The 23,198-nt window shown below is 35.7% G+C and overlaps 1 protein-coding gene across 4 annotated transcripts in view; it reads right to left on the reverse strand.

The window, feature by feature from the left end:
* The window catches only part of Wdpcp (WD repeat containing planar cell polarity effector), a 346,394-nt gene that overhangs the window by 313,447 nt on the left and 9,749 nt on the right, over positions 1-23,198 (reverse strand). The gene's annotated exons all lie outside the window — the stretch shown is intronic.

A 23,198-nucleotide genomic window follows, 5' to 3' on the forward strand; every position in this document is an offset into this window, starting at 1 on the left:
TTTGTTGCATCTTAAATATCAGTTGCTAAAAGAGGTTCTACCCCAATCCTTCCACCTAAAGTAGATATCTCTTGATTGTTTTCCCCATTCTTAGCACATATTCTTTCTTTTCACAGAACTAATAACAGTTGTAAATTTTATATATCTGTATTTGTTTATGTCTTTATCCCCTACTAGACTCTTTTTAAAAAATATATATTTTTTAATTGTAGATAGACACAATACCTTTATTTTATTTATTTATTTTTATGTGGTGCTGAGGATCGAAGCCTGTGCCTCAACACATGCCAGGCAAGTGCTCTACCACCGAGATACAAGACTCTTCTAGACTTTTATTTATTTATTTATTTATTTATTTTGGGGGGGGGTACTGAGGATTGAACCCAGCAGTGATTAACCACTGAGCAACATCCCCCAGCCCTTTTTTATATTTTAATTCAGAGACAGAGTCTCACTAAATTGCTTAGGACCTGAGGCTGGCTTTGAACTCCTGATCCTCCTGCCTCAGACTCCCAAGCAGCTGAGATTACAAGCATACACCATCACGCCCAGCTCTTAGACTTACATTTTTTAACAGAGACCATGTCAGTTCATGGGACCATCATTTATCCAATTCCTTGCACAATTTCTTGCCACTCAACTAACAGATGTTCAAAATAAATGAATAGGTAAGTAAATTTATATGTAATTCATTTCGACATAATTTGAATGAAAGTTCTGTTAAGAAAAGCTTAAGCCATTAGGTGGAATTCCGCCAGCCAAGCCCACACGGACCCTTGGGTCGAGCACGGGATCTCAGAAGGGGAAGGAAGCGGTACAGTCCCATCCCCCACAGCAGACACTCCACCGAGGCAGTCAGCGGCCACCATCCGGGAAAGCTGAAGGATACACCGCCACTCTCCTTCAGAGTGCAACATCAAAACAGGTCGGTGTCATTCAGCTCACCCCCCAGACAGCGGGAATTCGCATAAAATCTCTCCTAGGCTTGCCGGGAGAGGGAGTATCAAGCTGAGCCTCCATAAAGACTAGGGGGAAACTAGAGACACCTGACCTCCAACCCCTCCTCCCAGTAGCAGCCAAAACGAAACCTGGCTAGCCAGCGCTGGGGGAGGGGCAAGCAGGAAAAATCAAAGTGATAGAGTGCCAGGGATCCCAACAGCCTGCAGCAGGGCCCGGGAGATCCAGGCCAACTGATTTGCGCGGCCTGGCTGCGGCTACAGAAGGCGTGGCGCCTCAGTGAAGCCATTAATTAGCAAGCAGGGAGGTTAGGGACTGCCATTAGGTGGAATTCCGCCAGCCAAGCCCACACGGACCCTTGGGTCGAGCACGGGATCTCAGAAGGGGAAGGAAGCGGTACAGTCCCATCCCCCACGGCGGACACTCCACCGAGGCAGTCAGCGGCCACCATCCGGGAAAGCTGAAGGATACACCGCCACTCTCCTTCAGAGTGCAACATCAAAACAGCGGACACTCCATCCAGGCAGTCAGCGGCCACCATCCGGGAAAACTGAAGGATACACCACCACTCTCCAACAGCTTGCAACATCAAAACAGCCAGCAGCAGGACCCCGGAGATCCAGGCCAACTGATTCGCGCGGCCTGCCCCGCAGCTACAGAAGGCGTGGCGCCTCAGAGAAGCCATTAATTAGCAAGCAGGGAGGTTAGGGACTGCCATTAGGTGGAATCCCGCCAGCCAAGCCCACCACCCACGCCCGGAACAGGCCCAGGGACCTGCCAGCACGGTAGTCACGACACCCCAATTGGAATAGGGACAGAGCAGAGCCGCCTTCCACTCCCTGAACAGGCCCAGAGAGCCGCCAGCGTGGTAGACACGTCATCCCAATTGGAGTAGGGGCACAGCCGCCGCCCGCACCTGCAAGGGAGACTTTTCAAGTATACAAGAGCAACATAAATAAATAGGGGGTAAATTTCAAAAACACAACAGTTGCACCAAGCAGAAAGAAACGCGAGCAGTATGCAAAGACAAGGAAAGAAAGGACCACAAGCAATGCAGGTCAACTCAACTTTAGAAGAGGTAATAGCTGCAACAGATGGAATATCAGATAAAGAGTTCAGGATATATATGCTTCAGATGATCTGAAGTCTCAAGGAACACATGAGACAGCAAAATCAGACAAGGAAAGATCACATTGACAAACAAATCCAGGAAGTAAAAGATCAATTTCACAGGGAGATAGAGGTAATAAAAAACAAACAATTAGAAATTCTAGAAATGCAGGAAACAATAAACCAACTTAAAAACTCAATTGAGAATACTACCAGCAGAGTAGATCACTTAGAAGAGAGAACATCAGACAATGAAGACAAAGTATTTCAACTGGAAAAGAACATAGACAACTCAGCAAGTCTGCTAAGAAACCATGAGCAGAACATCCAAGAATTATGGGACAATATCAAAAGACCAAATTTAAGAGTCATTGGGATACAGGAAGGCACAGAGCTCCATTCCAAAGGAATAAACTATCTATTCAGTGAAATAATACGAGAAAACTTCCCAGAATTGAAGAATGAGACAGAATCCCAAATCCTAGAAGCCTACAGGACTCCGAATGTGCAAAATCATAAGAGATCCACACCTAGACACATTATAATGAAGATGTCCAACATACAGAATAAGGAGAGAATTTTAAAAGCTGCAAGAGAAAGAAAGCAGATTACATTCAGGGGTAAACCAATCAGGATAACAGCTGATCTCACAACACAGACTCTGAAAGCTAGAAGATCCTGGAATAACATATTTCAAACACTGAAAGACAATGGGCTCCAACCAAGAATCGTGTATCCGGCGAAATTAAGCTTCAGGTTAGAAGATGAAATTAAAACCTTCCACAATAAACAAAAGTTAAAAGAATTCGCAGCTAGAAAACCATCTCTTCAAAAAATCCTTGGCAAAACATTACAGGAAGAGGAAATGGAAAATAACATTGAAAACCAACAATGGGAGGTAGGACAGTAAAGGGGGGAAAGTAGTCAAAGAGGATAACAAATCAGGTTTAGTAACATCAATAAACAAATATGGATAGAAGAACAAACCATATCTCAATAATAACCCTAAATGTTAATGGCTTAAACTCACCAATTAAGAGACACAGGCTAGTAGAATGGATCAAAAAACAAGACCCAACAATATGCTGTCTACAGGAGACGCATTTGATAGGAAAAGATATACATAGACTGAAGGTGAAAGGTTGGGAAAAATCATATCACTCATATGGACCGCGGAAACAAGCAGGAGTGTCCATACTCATATCTAATAAAATAGATTTCAAGCCAAAGCTAATCAAAAGGGATATAGAAGGACACTTCATACTGCTCAAGGGAACCATACACCAACAAGACATAACAATCATAAATATATATGCCCCAAATAATGGTGCAGCTGTGTTCATCAAGCAAACTCTTCTCAAGTTCAAGAGTCTAATAGACCACCATACAATAATCATGGGAGACTTCAACACACCTCTCTCACCACTGGACAGATCTTCCAAACAAAAGTTAAATAAGGAAACTATAGAACTCAATAACACAATTAACAACCTAGACTTAATTGACATATATAGACTATACCACCCAACATCAAGTTGCTACACTTTTTTCTCAGCAGCACATGGAACCTTCTCAAAAATAGACCATATACTATGTCACAGGGCAACTCTTAGACAATACAAAGGGGTAGAGATAATACCATGCATCTTATCTGATCATAATGGAATGAAACTGAAAATCAATGATAAAAGAAGAAAGGAAAAATCAAGCATCACCTGGAGAATGAACAATAGGTTGCTGAGTGATCAATGGGTATTAGAAGACATCAAGGAGGAAATTAAAAAATTCCTAGAGTTAAATGAAAACACAGACACAACATATCGGAATCTTTGGGACACATTGAAAGCAGTTCTAAGAGGAAAATTCATTGTTTGGAGTTCATTCCTCAAAAAAAGAAAAAACCAACAAATAAATGATCTCATACTTCATCTCAAAATCCTAGAAAAAGAAGAGCAAAACAACAGCAAAAGAAGTAGAAGGCAAGAAATAATTAAAATCAGAGCTGAAATTAATGAAATTGAAACAAAAGAAACAATTGAAAAAATTGACAAAACTAAAAGCTGGTTCATTGAAAAAATAAATAAAATTGACAGACCCTTAGCCATGCTAACGAAGAGAAGAAGAGAGAGAACCCAAATTACTAACATACGGGATGAAAAAGGCAATATCACAACAGACACTTCAGAAATACAGAAGATAATCAGAAATTACTTTGAATCTTTATACTCCAATAAAATAGAAGATAGTGAAGGCATAGATAAATTCCTTGAGTCCTATGATCTGTCCAGATTGAGCCAGGAGGATATAGACAACCTAAACAGACCAATAACAATAGAGGAAATAGAAGAAACCATCAAAAGACTACCAACTAAGAAAAGCCCAGGACCGGATGGGTATAGAGCAGAGTTTTACAAAACCTTTAAAGAGGAACTAACACCAATACTTTTCAAGCTATTTCAGGAAATAGAAAAAGAGGGAGAACTTCCAAATTCATTCTACGAGGCCAACATCACCCTGATTCCGAAACCAGACAAAGACACTTCAAAGAAGGAAAACTACAGACCAATATCTCTAATGAACCTTGACGCAAAAATCCTCAATAAAATTCTGGCGAATCGGATTCAAATACATATCAAAAAAATTATACATCATGATCAAGTAGGATTCATCCCTGGATGCAAGGCTGGTTTAATATACGGAAATCAATAAATGTTATTCACCACATCAATAGACTTAAAAATAAGAACCATATGATCATCTCAATAGATGCAGAAAAAGCATTCGACAAAGTACAGCATCCCTTTATGTTCAAAACTCTTGAAAAATTAGGGATAACAGGATCATACCTCAACATTGTAAAAGCAATCTATGATAAGCCACAGGCCAGCATCATTCTGAATGGAGAAAAATTGAAGGCATTCCCTCTAAGATCTGGTACAAGACAGGGATGCCCTCTCTCACCACTTCTGTTCAACATAGTCCTCGAAACACTGGCCAGAGCAATTAGACAGACAAAAGAAATTAAAGGCATAAAAATAGGAAAAGAAGAACTTAAATTATCACTATTTGCAGATGATATGATTCTATACCTAGCAGACCCAAAAGGGTCTACAAAGAAGCTATTAGAGCTAATAAATGAATTCAGCAAAGTGGCAGGATATAAGATCAACACGCATAAATCAAAGGCATTCCTGTATATCAGCGACAAATCCTCTGAAACGGAAATGAGGACAACTACTCCATTCACAATATCACCCCAAAAAATAAAATACTTGGGAATCAACCTAACAAAAGAGGTGAAAGATTTATACAATGAAAATTACAGAACCCTAAAGAAAGACATAGAAGAAGACCTTAGAAGATGGAAAAATATACCCTGCTCATGGATAGGCAGAACTAACATCATCAAAATGGCGATATTACCAAAAGTTCTCTATAAGTTCAATGCAATGCCAATCAAAATCCCAACAGCATATCTTGTAGAAATAGATAAAAGAATCATGAAATTCATATGGAATAATAAAAGACCCAGAATAGCAAAAACAATACTAAGCAGGAAGTGTGAATCAGGCGGTATAGCGATACCAGACTTCAAACTATACTACAGAGCAATAGTAACAAAAACAGCATGGTACTGGTATCAAAACAGGCGGGTGGACCAATGGTACAGAATAGAGGACACAGTAACCAATCCACAAAACTACAACTATGTTATATTTGATAAAGGGGCTAAAAGCATGCAATGGAGGAAAGATAGCATCTTCAACAAATGGTGCTGGGAAAACTGGAAATCCATTTGCACCAAAATGAATCTGAATCCCTATCTCTCGCCGTGCACAAAAGTTAACTCAAAATGGATCAAGGAGCTTGATATTAAATCAGAGACACGGCATCTGATAGAAGAAAAAGTTGGTTATGATCTACACGCTGTGGGATCCGGCTCCAAATTCCTCAATAGGACACCCATAGCGCTAGAGTTAACAAATAGAATCAACTAATGGGACTTACTCAAACTAAAAAGTTTTTTCTCAGCAAAAGAAACAATGAGAGAGATAAACAGGGAGCCTACATCCTGGGAACAAATCTTTACTCCACACACTTCAGATAGAGCCCTAATAACCAGAATATACAAAGAACTCAAAAAATTAGACAATAAGATAACAAATAACCCAATCAATAAATGGGCCAAGGACCTGAACAGACACTTCTCAGAGGAGGACATACAATCAATCAACAAGTACATGAAAAAATGCTCACCATCGCTAGCAGTCAGAGAAATGCAAATCAAAACTACCCTAAGATACCATCTCACTCCAGTAAGACTGGCAGCCATTAGGAAGTCAAACAACAATAAGTGCTGGAGAGGATGCGGGGAAAAGGGCACTCTTGTTCATTGCTGGTGGGACTGCAAATTGGTGCAGCCAATTTGGAAAGCAGTATGGAGATTTCTCGGAAAGCTGGGAATGGAACCACCATTTGACCCAGCTATTCCCCTTCTCGGTCTATTCCCTAAAGCCCTAACAAGAGCATGCTACAGGGACACTGCTACATCGATGTTCATAGCAGCTCAATTCACGATAGCAAGACTGTGGAACCAGCCTAGGTGCCCTTCAATAGATGAATGGATAAAAAAAATGTGGCATTTATACACTATGGAGTATTACTCTGCATTAAAAAATGACAAAATCATAGAATTTGGAGGGAAATGGATGGCATTAGAGCAGATTATGCTAAGTGAAGCTAGTCAATCTTTAAAAAACAAATACCAAATGACTCCTTTGATATAAGGGGAGTAAACAAGGACAGGGTAGGGACGAAGAGCTTGAGAAGAATATTTACATTAAACAGGGATGAGAGGTGGGAGGGAAAGGGAGTGAGAAGGGAAATTGCATGGAAATGGAAGGCGATCCTCAGGGTTATACAAAATGCCATATAAGAGGAAAGGAGGGGTAAGACAAGATAATACAAATGGAAGAAATGATTTACAGTAGAAGGAGTAGAGAGAGAAAAGGGGAGGGGAGGGGAGGGGAGGGGAGGGGGGATAGTAGAGAATAGGACAGACAGCAGAATACATCAGACACTAGAAAGGCATTATGTCAATCAATGGAAGGGTAACTGATGTGATACAGCAATTTGTATACGGGGTAAAAGCGGGAGTTCATAATCCACTTGAATCAAACCGTGTAATATGATGTATTAAGAACTATGTAATGTTATGAACGACCAATAAAAAAAAAAAAAAGAAAAGCTTAAAAAGCATAGGGTTGAGGAGTACTGAACTTATAATGTATAAATATATAAATATATATGAGTCTACTATAAAAGATAATGACAGTTTTTTTCCATTTTCATTAAGGGTAGAAACAAGAATAATGATAGCTGGGAATGGGGATATAGCTCACCTGTAGTGCTTGCCAAGTACACACAAGACTCTGGGTTTAATCCCCTTTTGGGGGGAAAGAAAAAAGAACGATAACTAAAATTTACTGAATACTTTCCATGTTTCGTTTTACATGTATTATCTCATTGATTCTACCACATGAGGTAATCTGCAGGTGATGCTACCAGGAGGTAATTAGCAAGTAAAGATGTGAGGCAAGAGAAGTTACTGAACATCTAGCTTTCTACTTGCTATGACTTTGGTTCGGGGAGTCTGGACCCAATTTCCTGATTATAAACATTTGCTAACTCACATGGGCAAGAAATAAGTGGGCTAGAGCTATCACTGACATGCAGAAGCAAAAGGCCAGTTTTTTAAAAATACTAACAGTATATAGATGACTACTGCCTCCCAAACTCCCCACTTCCATGTTATGTACTGTACCCTGTAGATTGGGATAGCAAGCATATTTCATTTTATTATAAGTTCTTCACAGAAGATTACCTGACTACAGAAAAGTAGGTATACCTAATTGGCAGTTTAAAGAGACTTCCCAGGGTCTAGGTATAGCTCAGTGACAAAGTACCTGCTTAGCATGCAAGAGGCCCTGGGTTTAACACCCAGCACAAAAACAAAAAAACCTCTCAGACTCACTCATGTGCCTTAAATCACAAGAATCTTATAACCATAAAAGATATCCCAAGAAAAGGGTTGGGGATGTGGTGCAATAACTGACTCCCAACTGTTGGGGGCCGAAAATCAAGTCAAGATGACGCCTGGCAGTTTGCCAGGAGGAGTGGTTTGTGAGGCATCGCCACCAAGCCATTAAGATAATGGAGATTCCTTATTGTCTGATTGCTGTATCTGTATGATGCTAATTGAGTCAAGCTGTGTATAATCAGTTAGGTATATATACCTCTGCTGTTCCGCAATAAAGAGGCTCCCACTACCTTGAGTTCTTGCTCAGTTCCCGCTGAGTTCCTTCGTAATAAAGCAGTTCCTGCTTCAACCTTCAAGTTGCTTGTCACCTCCCGGTTATTTTGCCCAGCTGGACTGCGGCACCCAACCACTCTGTTTGTAGGGCCATTCTCATTATTTATCCCAATACTGAATAACTAAAATAAACTACAGAAATAAGTGAGTGTTGAGACTAAGATCACAATTGTTATCTGTAATACTCATTTGCAAATTGTTTTTATCAAATATGATTGATCTTACTGATGTGATTCAAACATCACAAATGAGAAAATATAAAAGCATCCAGGTAAGTAAAATGTCAATTTTATCTGATTTATATGTTGCAATAATATGAAATTTTTAACCTTTAGAAAAAAAGTATTTTGCTATTTAAAAAAAAGTCTTAAACATAACTATATCATGTATCCTCAAACAGAAATGGCAGAAGGCAAAAATGTGGAAAATTTTTATGAACCTGATAAATACTTGTCCTTCCCCACCAAACAGTGGCCTGATTTTTCTCTCCTTAGCCTTCATCTTACCAACTTTTCCCTTGACTTTCCTAGTCTAAAAAGTAAACTCTTGTTTTTCAATTTAATATAATGAAAGAGGGTCTATGGAAGCAAAGGAAGGACTAAATTTAATTCAGATTTCATATTCTGAGGTGGCATAATATAGTAGGTAGAAGGAACACAAACTCTGAAGTCTGTCATCCTGGGTTCAAATCCTAACTCTGCCACTAATCTTAAACCTTGGGTAAATTACTTAGCATCACCATGCCTCACTTTCTTCATGTATAAAATGGAAATATTAAAAGCAACCACCTTGGGGCTGGGGATGTGGCTCAAGCGGTAGCTCGCTCACCTGGCATGCGTGCGGCCCGGGTTCGATCCTCAGCACCACATACCAACAAAGATGTTGTGTCCGCCGAGAACTAAAAAATAAATATTAAAAATTCTCTCTCTCTCTCTCTCCCCTCTCTCACTCTCTCTTTAAAAAAAAAAAAAAAAAGAGCAACCACCTTATAAGGTTGTTTTAATGAATGTGTTAATGCATGTAAAGAGTTTGAATATGTTAATACTCATCAGTGTTAGCTGTTACAATTATTATTTACCTCAGATTTTCTGCATTATTTCAGTACTTTTATGGGATGCTAGTAGTTACACATTTATGGCAGATATGTGAGCACAAGCTGCATCTCGTGCTCAAGTATCTGCCATAAATGTGTAACTCTTCTTGGAAATTTGAACTTTGCTGCATGGCAGCATATTGAAACTAATGACTTCACATTTTAGCAATAACTCTTTGCATTATTTTTTAATGGTTGCTACAGGGATAACAATACATCCTTTTTTTTTCACAATCTACTGAGGGTTAATATTATCCTACTTCAAATAAAATGTAGAGAACTGTCAATCTACTTTCCTGAACTTTATGCTATAACTTGGAGTGTATCTGCACATACTACAAACCTTAAAATATAATATGATCCAGTGAACTTCTATTCTTCCCCCTCAACCCCATCCCACCACTTATTGTTAGCATCCACTAACAGAAGAACATTCCGCCTTTGGTTTTTTGGGGATTGACTTATTTCACTTAGCATAATAGTCTTCAATTCCATCCAGTTACTGGCAAATGTTGTAATTTAATTTTTCTTTATGGCTGAGTAATATTCACTGAATTAGACAAAGGGGTATGAAAGGAAGGAAGGGGGGGAATGGAAAGAGGAAAGGCAGTAGAATGAATCAGACATAACTTTCCTATGTTCTTATATAAAACATGATCAGTGTAACTCCACATCATGTATAAACACAAAAATGGGAAGTTACACTCCATTTATGTAGGATATGTCAAAATACATTTTACTGTCATGTATAGCTAAAAAGAACAAATTAAAAATTTTTAGAAAATACAATATGATCATTTGTACCTTAAATAGTCATTTTTTAAAGAAATATGGAGAATTAAATATATTTACCCATATATACTTTAGGATTCTTTACAATTGTTTACATTGTTTACAATTTCTGGCACTCTTTATTCCTCCAGAAGATCCAAGTTTCCATCTGGTATCATTTTATTTCAGCCTGAAGAAACTACCATTTCTTTTTTTTTTTTTTTAAGAGAGAAAGAGAGAGAATTTTTTAATATTTATTTTTCAGGTTTTGGTGGACACAACATTTTTATTTTATTTTTTTATATGGTGCTGAGGATGGAACCCAGCGACCCGCGCATGCCAGGTGAGGGCGTTACCGCTTGAACCACATCCCCAGCCTAGAAACTACATTTCTTGTAGTTTAGGTCTACTGGCAACAAAATCTCATTTTCTTTATTCATTGTTATTCACTCTTTCCAAGTATTGACGGCACTTTAATTTCTGCCTTTTATGGTCACTCTCCAATATCTTAAGAGTTGTGGGTTTTTTTATTTTGTCCAGAATTTATAGTTTGTTTGTTTTTTTACAGGATTAGTTTGATCCAAGCTATTCCACCATTACTAGAAGTGGCTCACTTTAAGGTACCTTAGTTTCAAATATCCAAATATTATTCTTAGACATATGGCCAGAAGATGACATATGGATTAGAAATACTTTAAAATGATATATTCAAACTTAGAGTTGTTACCCATATTATTCCATTAGCTAATTCAAATGATATTGGGTTATAATTCAGCAACCTAAATTATTTCAGCATTGTTTCTCTTTCCCACATAAAGTAAGTTCACTTTATTTCCTCCTACATTGACTTAACAAGGATCATCTACCTAGAAACATAACCATGTACTTGGTTGTTTCTTTTACTAGAGTTTTGCTTCATTTTTTCTTTGTTTGCTTATTTGTTAAATAAACAAAGGGAACCAACTCCAGTTAACTTTAGTAGAAAAGCTATTTATTGAAAGAAAATCAGGTAAGTCACAGATTCAATGGAATCCTAGATAATCAGGCTCCAGAAGAAACCAAAGGAGTCAAAGCATGGTAAAAATCCTAAACCAGGGGCTGTGGTTATTGCTCAGCGGTAGAATTCTTGCCTACACATGTGAGGCACTGGTTCAATCCTCAGCACCACAAAAAAATAAATACAATAAATAAAGTAAAAATTTTAAAAAAACACAATTCTAGTGATAAATTTTAAAATAAAAAACCATAAACCATAAACTCAAGTCCATATTCCTTAGAACCCTGAAAATTCATGCTCACTTCCTACCCGACTACTGCTGGGTTCTCAGCTACTCCAGAGCTGCTTCAGCCAATCTAACTAATCTATAACATATATCATTTCCTTAAGAGTCAGTGTCCTGGGCAGGACTATCTGATTGGCTCAAAGTCTAAGAAGGGCAGACAGAGCCTATTTCATCAGACATGATATTTCACCTCCTTCATACAAGGACATGCAACTATAAACTATCTTTAATATGTTATTATTAATTACAAAATGGAAAGTATGAGTTACTGGCAAGAGAGCAAACATCAGGGCAGAAATCATACAATATGAACATTTCATAAAAATAACATCAATATTCTAGTTATTTTGGAGTTAAAAGTTATACCCAACTCAAAATCTGATGTACATCTCAGAGATGCTTTGTACATCAGATTTTGAGTTGGGTATAACTTTTAACTCCAAAATAGTTAAAAGCAGGGAAGAACCACTTCAGTTAGAAAAGGATTTTTACTTTTTATAAATATTCATTACTAGATTCCTTCAAATAAGTAGCTCCCTCATTACAATTAAAATAAGATTAGATTTATTTTTAAAAAACTGTTTTCTTCTACTTTCTGAATCAGAACACAGGTTTTAACTGACCTATTACACTTACACCAGAACATCATTATACTATAATTCCTGCATTTTAAGATGCTTGCCCTCACAGAATTAACATCACTAAATTACACAATATTTGAATAGACATGAAATAATTTCTCTCTCTTACAACTACTAAAATCAAGCTTATAGAAATTACCAGAGGTACCAATAATAAACAAGAAGGAAAAAAATGTTTGGTACTAGGGATTACACCCAGAAGAACTTTACCACTGAGCCACATCCCTAGCCCTTTTTATTTATTTATTTATTTATTTATTTATTTATTTATTTATTTATTTATTTATTTATTTATTATTTTGAAACAGGTCTTACTAAGTTACTTAGGGCCTCACTAAGTTGCTAAGGCTGGTCTTGAGCTTGCAATTCTTCTTTCTCAGTCTTCCTAACTACTGGGATTATAGGTGTGAACCACTGAGCCTACCTCAGGAAAAACTGTGAAAAGACTGAAATTTAACAAAGTGTTTTGGCTAGCTTGTCCAATCTGTCTGTCATTGACTTGACTATTTTACAACTCTGTAGAGAGACTAGTTAACTTCCAGGAAATTGATGGTAATACAAATGATTCCTACCCCTGGAAATGCAAATTGTGAACTATAGAAAGTAGTGATTATTGTTCAGTGGATCAGTTATGCCAGTTTTGTATTCAATATTCCTTAACTATAAATGTGTGGTACTTCAACTGGCAATAATATTACTAATTAATAAACTAAGTAAAAAATTTGACAGGGCTGGGGATGTGGCTCAAGCGGTATCGCGCTCGCCTGGCATGCATACGGCCCGGGTTCGATCCTCAGCATCACGTACAAAACAAAGATGTTGTGTCCGCCAAAAACTAAAAAATAAATATTAAAATTCTCTCTCTCTCTCTCTCTCTCTCTCTCTCTCTCTCTCTCTCTCTCTCTCTCTCTCTCCCCCTCTCTTAAAAAAAATTTGACATGTTCATTTTAAATTTGTGTGAGAATCAATATCATATTAACTTCTTAAATTTATCATTTAACAATATTCTGCATAGTAAAGGGCTAAAACAAAAAGATACAGTTACATAGATGCCACCAGTAGTTCTATAACACAATCTTAAAAATCATTGCAAAAGTAGGCAGCCTAGCTACCCACTGTAACTAAACGAACTTAGGATCATTGATCCAATAATTATTTCCCAAAATTATTATTATTATTAGAAATTTATTGTTCTCTATTATAGTCTCTCTGTATGCATATGTGTGTGTATAAATATATATATATATATTTATACACACACAAAAAGCAATTCCGATAACAGATGTGTGGGGATTCTCCACAGATAGACACTAAGCAATTCGATAGCAGATACCAACTGGGTATCATGTAATTTAACTCAGTACTGACCCTATCTACCTACAGATACCATCAGATCCCCACAGGTTAAGGGCTCAGTTCTACAGGTCTACACCATTCCACTTCTACTGCTAATTACAAGCCCCAGATTGTGGCCTATGCTTCTAACTAAATAACTATAAATCGAGGTTGAGATAACTCTCTCCTTGGGTTCCATCAATTTACTTTTTTATTAGTTTATTGTAAATAATATTATAGAGAATACAGATGAGAGAGATGTACAGGGCAAGGCATATGGGAAGGGGCACAGAACTTCCATGCTTTCTCCAAATGCTCCACTCTCCAGGAACCTCTATGTGTTCAGCTATCCAGAAGCTCTTGATTTTTTTTGAAACTTCGTTATGAGGACATGATTGATTACATCACTGGCTATGGGTGATCAACTCAACCTTTAGCCCATCTCCCTTCCCTGGAGGTTGGGAGACACAGTTGAAAGTTCCAACCCTCTAATAATATGGCTGGTTCCTCTGGCAATCACCTACCCCTCACCCACTGCATTCTGAGAAAATCCAGGAGACTCCAGTCATCTCATTAGTACATAAAAAGAAACATCACACTGAAGATTCCAAGGGTTTTGGGGGCTGTATGCCAGGCACCAGGGGCTGAGATCAATTTTATATTTTGTATTATACTACAATATCACATATAGATTAAATAACTATTAGTTAATAGCTTTCTAAGAGTCAACTTATAATAATAAAAACATACTTTCATAGCCAGAAAAGATGATGTTCTTTTAATATTCACTATAAGTTCCACAATTCAGTTTCAAACTTTCTTAAAGTAATTTAAATAATAGTAGCCAAAATGCTTTTTTAAAAAATCATTTCACAATGAGTTCTAGTCAGCATGGTAACTTAATTCATTTTAGATGCATATTTCAAGTTTTTATATTTAATCCTACCTACAGAATAATTTCCAAAGTGATGTTTCCTGCAGTCAAAACCCAGACTTTATGTCTCTGGAGTAATCTTGCCTTATGGTAGTTTTAGCTTCAGCGAGTCTATATCATTTTCCCAGAGTAGTTCTGGCTGGCCTGGGCTTGTTGTAAATAGTTGGTTCTGTCAGACAGCTTTTTAAATGTCAACACCCTTAACAATTTACACAATGTACAAGGAAAGTATTGTGCTTTAAAATAAAGATGTGTTTTCTCTAGTGAAATAAAATTTATCGTATAGGAAAGTCTGCTTAAGGAAATAGGAGAGTTTCACGTTCTCTAGAAAATAATTGAGAAGGTATCTCATTTCACTTTTCCCTTCCTTTATCCCATTTCAAACATAACCCAAAGATTAAATGTTTTATGTATGACATTTAAAAGTAACATATTATTAAAGGATGCAAACCTACAAAATCTAATAGTCATATAAAACTGGGAGATTCCCAAAAACTATTTTGTATATTTAATATCTGAAAACAATCAAATAATTTTATGTTAAATACAAGTTTTCCAAGCTCCCCAGTCTATCTCCTCTAAAATTTTAAACAAACATACTTGATATGAATAATAGCATTTTATCCAAATACCAAATATTATACTGAGTATTTGAACAGCAAATACAAACAGTCCTAATCCCAATCATAGACTATGTTGTGAAATGTTAATGTATTTAAATTTTTTAATTATACATGGAATTAACTTAAGTACTGTACTTTAAACAATTAGATATTAATATTTCATTCATATTAAATAGAAAGAACATATAAACAAGTGATAACCAATAAAGGAAATTTTCAAAGGCAAACTAGGAAATCTAGTTTAAGCTTTTGAAAGTGATAACTACAAAAAGTCTACACTATATTCACAGAAGTGCTGAATAGCTCTTTTAAGGAAAATATTAAATAATAATGCTGTAAGAACAGAAATACAAAAAGAAAATGAGTTATATTTATACTTCTTAATCAAGCCAAATTAATAAAGTGGACTTATTTAATAGTCATTCACTAAATAATTTTAGTGAATAATGTATTAAATCACTGAAAAATCTTGTTTTATAATAATTTTCAACATTATCATTACTTAAAATAAATTTAAATAAATATCACCATATTGGTGTTCTGCAAATAATGCAGAAAGCAAATCACTTAGCTCATAATCCCTAGATATAGCAGGGCACTGTTCTGGTAGGATGAAGAACAGGATGCAGATACAAATTGCCAACTATAGCCACAGTAACCACTTGAGAAAACTGCCCTTTTTACTAGTTCTACAACAAAGGGACCCACAGGATATTCCAGACAAAAATATATGTGTTCTAAACATGATAATTCTTTCCCATTGTGCCCTACACATACATCTGAGTAGGCTGGGAATGGACACCTGACATAGACTAGAGGTTGGTAAGCAAAATATGAGAAATCAGATAGGAAAAGATGGCAGAGGTCATCTCCCAGACCCAGTTAACTCTGCCTAAGAAACTATGGGTACATTCTTAATAATAAGAAAAAACAGAACTATTTAAAAAAGAAGTCACTGATAGTTTTTAAAAGTCAATAAAATAAGATCTGTGAACTCCTGAAACTGGGAGAATAAGATAACCCAGAACCCATGACTTCTTGAGATTCAAGAATGGCCTATCAGTTCTACCCTTCGAGAGGCCCACATAATTGTTCTATTTGTTCCTGTTCAGAAGAAGGGAACATCAGATTAGAATTCCAGTTTGACTTTTCCTGGGTTCTCCTGCAATCTTACCAGGTGACAGATTAGTCTTTTCTCATTATCACATGTGTGCGTACACTAATATAGCTTCCTACTACAAAGCATCTGAGGTGGTCTCTGTTCTCTGTTCTGTTGTAATTTTTTAATTCATTTGCTCTTAAGTCATGCCAAACTTAAAGAAAAACAAATCCTTAATGCACTATTAATCCACTGCATAAAGTAGGAACGTACATACATAAAATACGGTACATACTAATAATAGGAGAGAGTAGACAGATGATAGTAGGTAGGTAGGTAGATAGGTAAATAGAAGGATCAGGAAGGAAGGAAGGAAGGAATAAAGACAATATATACAATATAATTCTAAATAAATGAGAAATGACAGACTTTGAAAATCATTTTACAACCACAGAAATAACTGATTAAGGAAAAAAATCAATAAGGACTAAAACTATGCATAAAAGTTTGATAAGAATATTAATGAGCTTCAAAGTATGTTCCCATTGACTGCTACTTATTTTCAAGGGGAAAAAGATAACAATTTTATAGGAAAGAAATTTAGTGTATGAGCTGGGTGTAGTGGCGCATGCATATAATCCCAGCAACATGGGGAGCTGAGGCAGGAGGATTGCAAATTCAAAGTCAGCCTCAGCAATTTATCAAGGCCCTCAGCATCTTAGTAACACTCTGTCTCGGAATAAAAAATAAAAGAAGAGTGGGAGGCTGAGGTATAGCTCAGTGGTAGAGTACTCGCCTAGCATGCATGAGGCACAGGATTCAATACCTAGCAACACATAAAATAAATAAATAAATAAAAATAAAGGTACTGTGTCCATCTACAACTAAGAATATTAAAAAAAAAAAAAAAGTACTAGGGATGTAGCTTAGTAATAAAACATCCCTTAGTTCAAACTCCAGTACAAAAAAAAGAAAAGAAGTTCGGGGAATGATATCAATGATATCTTAACCAATTAAAATTATTATCACAAATAGTAAGACAAACATACAATATTCTGATAAGGCCACAGAATCCCTTAAGTAGTCTTCTTGCCAAAAATGTATAACCTGAATTTAATCATGAGAAATATCACATAAACCCAAATTGAAGGGCATTCCATACAACTAGCCTAAAAATCAAGACAATGTCATGAAAGACAAAGAGGAGCTGCTCCAAATTATATAAGATTAAATAGAAATGACATCTAAATTCAGTGTTTGATCCTCTACTGGAGAAAAAAATGTCATGGAACATTATTGAAAAAACTGGCAGAATGTGAACACGAGAATATATGAGACAATAGTGTATGCACATCAATGTCAAATTTTCTGAATTTTACAACTGGTGGTTATATAAAAGAATGCCTTTGTTCTTAAGAAATAGCATTGAAGATAAAAAAAAGGGTTGTAGGGCATGATGTCTGCCACTTACTCTCAAGTATTTCAGAAAAAAAAAATAACTTGGGAAAAGTGAGATGATGAGAAAGGTGTGGTAAACCAATTGTGACAGGATGTTAACAATTAATATATCTAGTTGAAGGAGTCTTAAAAGCTTTTTTTATAATTCTTACAAAATGCTTCAGTAAATCTGAAACTATTTCAGGATAAAAAAATTGGAAGGAAAAAAAATAAAAATAAAAGCTGAGCATTCAAGAAAGAAAGCACTCCTATTTACCAAAAAAGAGAGAAGTAAAACCAAAATGGAAGGCATATGAAGCTATGTTAGAAGAGGAAAGGTCCTGTTCAGGGAAGGATAAACCAGGAGGAGCCCAGCAAACAATCTGTTAAATTAGGGAAACAACTAGAAGACTGAGGAGGACAAGGTCTTTAGAATTCTGTGGAGAGGAGAGAGCTTCAGAGAAAGAAAACCAGAAAACTTCAGATGGTTCCCCTTGAGAATTCAGTTAGGTAGTGACAGCACAGAAAAGAAAACCATGAGGCCCAGAAAAGAACAATAAGAAAAAATTACAGATACCAATGATTATAGATAATAATGCTTGGCACACAAAAGGGGCTAAGAATGATACCTATTCCCAACAGCTCCACAGACAAACTTCTTGATTCAGTCACTGGGTAGAATATACAAAAAAGGCCTGGCTTAGGCATGGAGAATTACTAGTCCTATACTAAGAACTACTCAGATCCTGCCTAATAAATCTTAAAAGCAACTATATATAACTGTACTCAGTATGTTTAAAAACTGTAGTAGACATGAAAGACAAGAAAAAAAAAAGACACAAGTCAAACTTCTGCAGATAAAAACTACAAAATGTGACATGAAAAACACATTGAATAGAATTAACAGTGTATTTGATATTGCAAAAGAAAAGATTAATAGCCTTGAAGATAGAGAAATAGAAACTTTACAAAAGAAACCTAGAAATAAAAAACAGAACTCAAACAGAGCATCAGTGAGCTAACTTCAGTTGGCCTACTACAAATATACTTGAATCCCCCAAAAAATGGCAGGATAGGAGGCAGACAGAAAAAAAATATTTGAAGAAATTATGTCCAAAATTGGACATTTTTTTTTGGACATACTTACATGGACCCACAGGTCCAAGAAGCTCAATGAATCCCAAGCACAAGAAACATGAAAAAGAGTATATCCATTATTACTCAATAACACAAACTGATAGCAAATCATCATCAAATTACTCAAACCAGTGATAAAGTGAAAATGTTAATAAAAATATCCAAAGAGAAATAGACACTTGAGTACAAAAGAAGAAAGACAGGGATTATAGCAGATTTCTCATCAGAAATAAGGCAAATTTAAAAATCTTCAGGGGCTGGGGATGTGGCTCAAGCGGTAGCGCGATCGCCTCGAATGAGTGAGGTCCGGGTTCAATCCTCAGCACCACATACAAAGAAAGATGTTGTGTCCGCAGAAAGCTTAAAAAAATAAATAAAAATTCTCTCTCTCTCTCTCTCTCTCTCTCTCTCTCTCTCTCTCTCTCTCTGTCTCCCTCTCTCTCTTAAAAAAAATAAAAATAAAAGTCTTCAATGTAGAGGGGGGAAAAAAATTATGAACCTATAATTCTGTGTACCCTGTGATGAAAATATCTTTGAAAAAACAAAACAAAAAAAAAAGACTTTTCAGATACACAAAAGCTGATTTTTTTTACCATCCAGTTCACACTACATACAAGAAATATTTTTAAAAAGTAAGTATTTTAAGCAGAAAAAAAATCATTCCATATTGAAATATGAATCTATAGAAATAAAGTTAAATTATTAAAATGTTAACTACATAAATATTAAGATAATTTCCTAATTACTTAAAGCCCTTTAATTTGTTTAAATGAAAAGAATAACAATGTATTATGGAACTTATACTTTAAACCCAAGTAAATGTACCACAACCACAGAACAATGGTTGGAAAGGGAAAATGAAAACAAATTATTGGTAGGCTCTTATACTAAACATGATACCACTTCAAAGTAGAATTTTGGTGTATGCTATGAACCCTAAAGCAATCATAAAAATAAGTAAATAATTATTACTAAGAAGCCAATAAAGGTGATAAAATGTAATTGTAAAAAAATTCATATAATCAAAAAGGAAGAAAGGGATAAAAAATAGTACAAATATAATTTTCCTATGTTCATCTAGGAATACACCACCACTGAAACTACACATCATGTACAACCACAAGAATAAGTTATACTCCATGTAAATATGTCCAAAAAAAATTTTTTTTAAATATCAATATGACAGATTTAAATCTAACATTGAAAATTTGAATGGTATCTGCAAACATGGTAATTTTTCTTTTAAGGCAGATGATTCATGAGTGACTTTATTTTTTTCTCAAATTTGCTCAGTTCAATCATAAAAGATAAAGATCTATGGCTTTTCTATTTTATTTTCAACAAAATATACATAAAAGAATAGTCATATGTATGTTGTAAATGTCAAACATACATTTTAAAATATTTTTAAATACCCACAAACATACACAGTTTAGAAGCAGATTACCAATACTCCAGATACCCCAGTGCACTTGCCACACCAACAACCACCATCCTGAATTTTGAATTAATCATTCTCATGATCTTATTTATAGTTTTAAATATGAAGTCCATAACAATAGTATTTGCTACAGTCTTAGCCTATTTGTACTGCTATAACAGAATACCTGAGACTGGGTACATTATAAAGTGGAAAGCTTTATTTAGCTAATAGTTTTGGAGTTTGAAAGTCCAAGATTGGGTGGTCCCCATCTGGTGAGGGCTTCATGCTGTGTCATAACAATGGCATCACATGGCAGGAGTGCAAGCAAGAGCTGTGCAGCAAAAATGGATGCAGTATTAATCATAATGTCAAAAGGCACAGTTCCAATATCTTAAACTCAAATGTTGAAACCTCTTAAGATCAAAATCCTTAAAGTAAAAAATCACAATCTCAAAAGATTAAAACCCTAAATGTTGAAATCCTGAAAGCCAAAATCCTGAAAACTGCAATTCCCACTGGCGAGGGGGAAAAGGCTATATTTGGGGTTGTGTCTTTTGGTATTAAGATTTGCACCACAATAACTAGCTGAGCAAATTTTTATTTTGTATGCTATCACAAAGGTAAAACCATAGCAAAATAAGTCAATTCAAACAATATTCTCCAAATGACATTTAAGATCAGCTATTTTTGTACTAATGTACACTGATGTCAATTTAATAGAACAAAAATCTGAAGAAAAAGAGATAACAATCTATGGAAACATTTTACCAACATTTAATGAACAGGTCAGTTCTTTTGTCTTACAATCCTTCTACAACCTGAAATTTTTCTTTATGTGGTTCATCACAGGTTGTAACAATATATTTATTTTTATGACTGTCAAGAGTCTAACTGGATTCTCCTTCCTCTGGGTCACCATTGCACATGCAGTCCCTTTGAACTGAGATCTCTACAAATTTTCTTTCATAAATGCAGATGTACTAAAAGGACATCTCTTCATTTATTAAGGAAATTTCAACATTTTCTACACACACATAATGCTTACACACAAAGCCAATGTGATAATGCACTTTCATAGAGTCAAATTTGCAAAAAAAAAATGCATAAAATAAAATAGAATTCTCTACATAATTTACATTTTCAGTATTGGAAATGATAAAAAGATGAATTACATAGCACAGCAAATTTTAGAAAAACAATGCTTATTATTAGTGTGGTAATTGTATATTTTAAAAAATGATTCAAATTCATTTATAAAATGAATTTATTAGACAGTTTACTCAGGGGTCAATCATGGTTATTAAGAATAAAATAAAGAAAAGGACAGAGATGATCTGTCTGTTCTTCATGGACATTATATGACCCACTGGGATTTTTTTACTTTCTCATAAGACTTAGGTTATCCATCACAATAGTTCATGTGACTGTAGTTATAAAATTATGTGTGCATAATTACCAACCATAGTGATATATGTTTATACATTTCACTTCTTGACCTATTTATGAATACAGCTTGCCTGCTCTTCACTGTATCAGAACTTTCATTAGTTATTCCTGGGTATTTTTGCTATGTAGCCTATTATATTGTGTAAAGTGGCCTATAGGATGTTCTATTGTGTTGTTTCTTGAATAATTTCTCTTCTTAAAATGTAAATAAACATCTCATGTAAAATTTTACTTATTTTTCCAGATTATATTTTCAAGATTTTGATCTTTTGGGATTTTAGACTTTAGGGACTTCGATCTTTCAGGACTTCAACATTCAAGACTATGACTTTTAGTATTGTGTCTTTCGGGATTATGGCTGAAAGAAAAGAGAACAAATACATGTGACAGTCTCACTGTATAACAGTTCATTCTCAAAGTAACTAATCCAGCCCACTCGAACCTAAAACACTCCCAAGAGATGGACATTAATTCCTTCTGAAGGTAGTGCCCCCCATGACCTAATTATCTGCCACTAGGTCCAACCTCTTAAAAGTCCTATCAGTTTTTAATACTGTTATACTGAGAAACAAACTTTCAAATCACATACAAATCACAGCATTTACACAATTTTTTTATAAAAATTGAATTACATTGTATATATTCTTATGTGATTTGCTTTTTTCACTAAACGTTGCAAACTTTTTATATTCATCCATATGAGTATATATTGCTATGGTTGGTCCATTCATTTTCATATATTTATTCATCCTGGACACCTGGGTTATTTCCAGAGTTTTGCTCTTAGAAACAGTATGTATGAATGTTTTGTACATTTCTTCATTTAAATGGATAGCTATAGGAGTATAATTGCCACATTATGTTTCCAGACTTTTTGGTTACTCCATGATATTATTTCCAGGGTAAACTAGGCTTTTGGAGACCAAGAAAAGTATTCAAGGTCACAAAGTGACATAGTAGAGTTAAGATCAACAAATCTTACTCCTTCCACTTAAAAGAAAAAAAACCCAAGTGTTCGGTAGCTCATACACCTAGAAACATGTAATTATCAAAAACAATTCTGGGGTCAGGTACAGTGGGGCACTCCTGTAATCCCAATGGCTCAGGATCACAAGTTCAAAGCCAGCCTCAGCAACTTAGTGAGACCTTGTCTCTAAGTAAAATATTAAAAAGGGCTAGGGATGTGGCTCAGTGGTTTGAGTGTCCCTGGGTACAATCCCCAGTACAAAAAAAAGAGAAGAAAATCCTGAGGCTGAGGGTGTAGTTCAGTGGTAGAGCATTTACTTAGCATGAGTGAGGCCCTGGGTTCAATCCCCAGTACCACAAAAAAACAAAAAACCCTGATGGATGAAGCTCTCTCTTCCTTTATTCAAAGTTTAAAAAAAGAATCTAGCAACTAACTATACTCAATTCTACCTTTTGTATACTCAAAGCAACTTGATTACATAATCACATGACTTTTGTGGGTAAGGGTATCGGATATTGAACCCAAGGCCTCACACATGCTATACAAGTGTTCTACCACTGGGTTATATA

This window comes from Urocitellus parryii, chromosome 12 (assembly GCF_045843805.1).
Source record: "Urocitellus parryii isolate mUroPar1 chromosome 12, mUroPar1.hap1, whole genome shotgun sequence".
In the NCBI taxonomy this organism is placed as follows: Eukaryota; Metazoa; Chordata; class Mammalia; order Rodentia; family Sciuridae; genus Urocitellus; species Urocitellus parryii.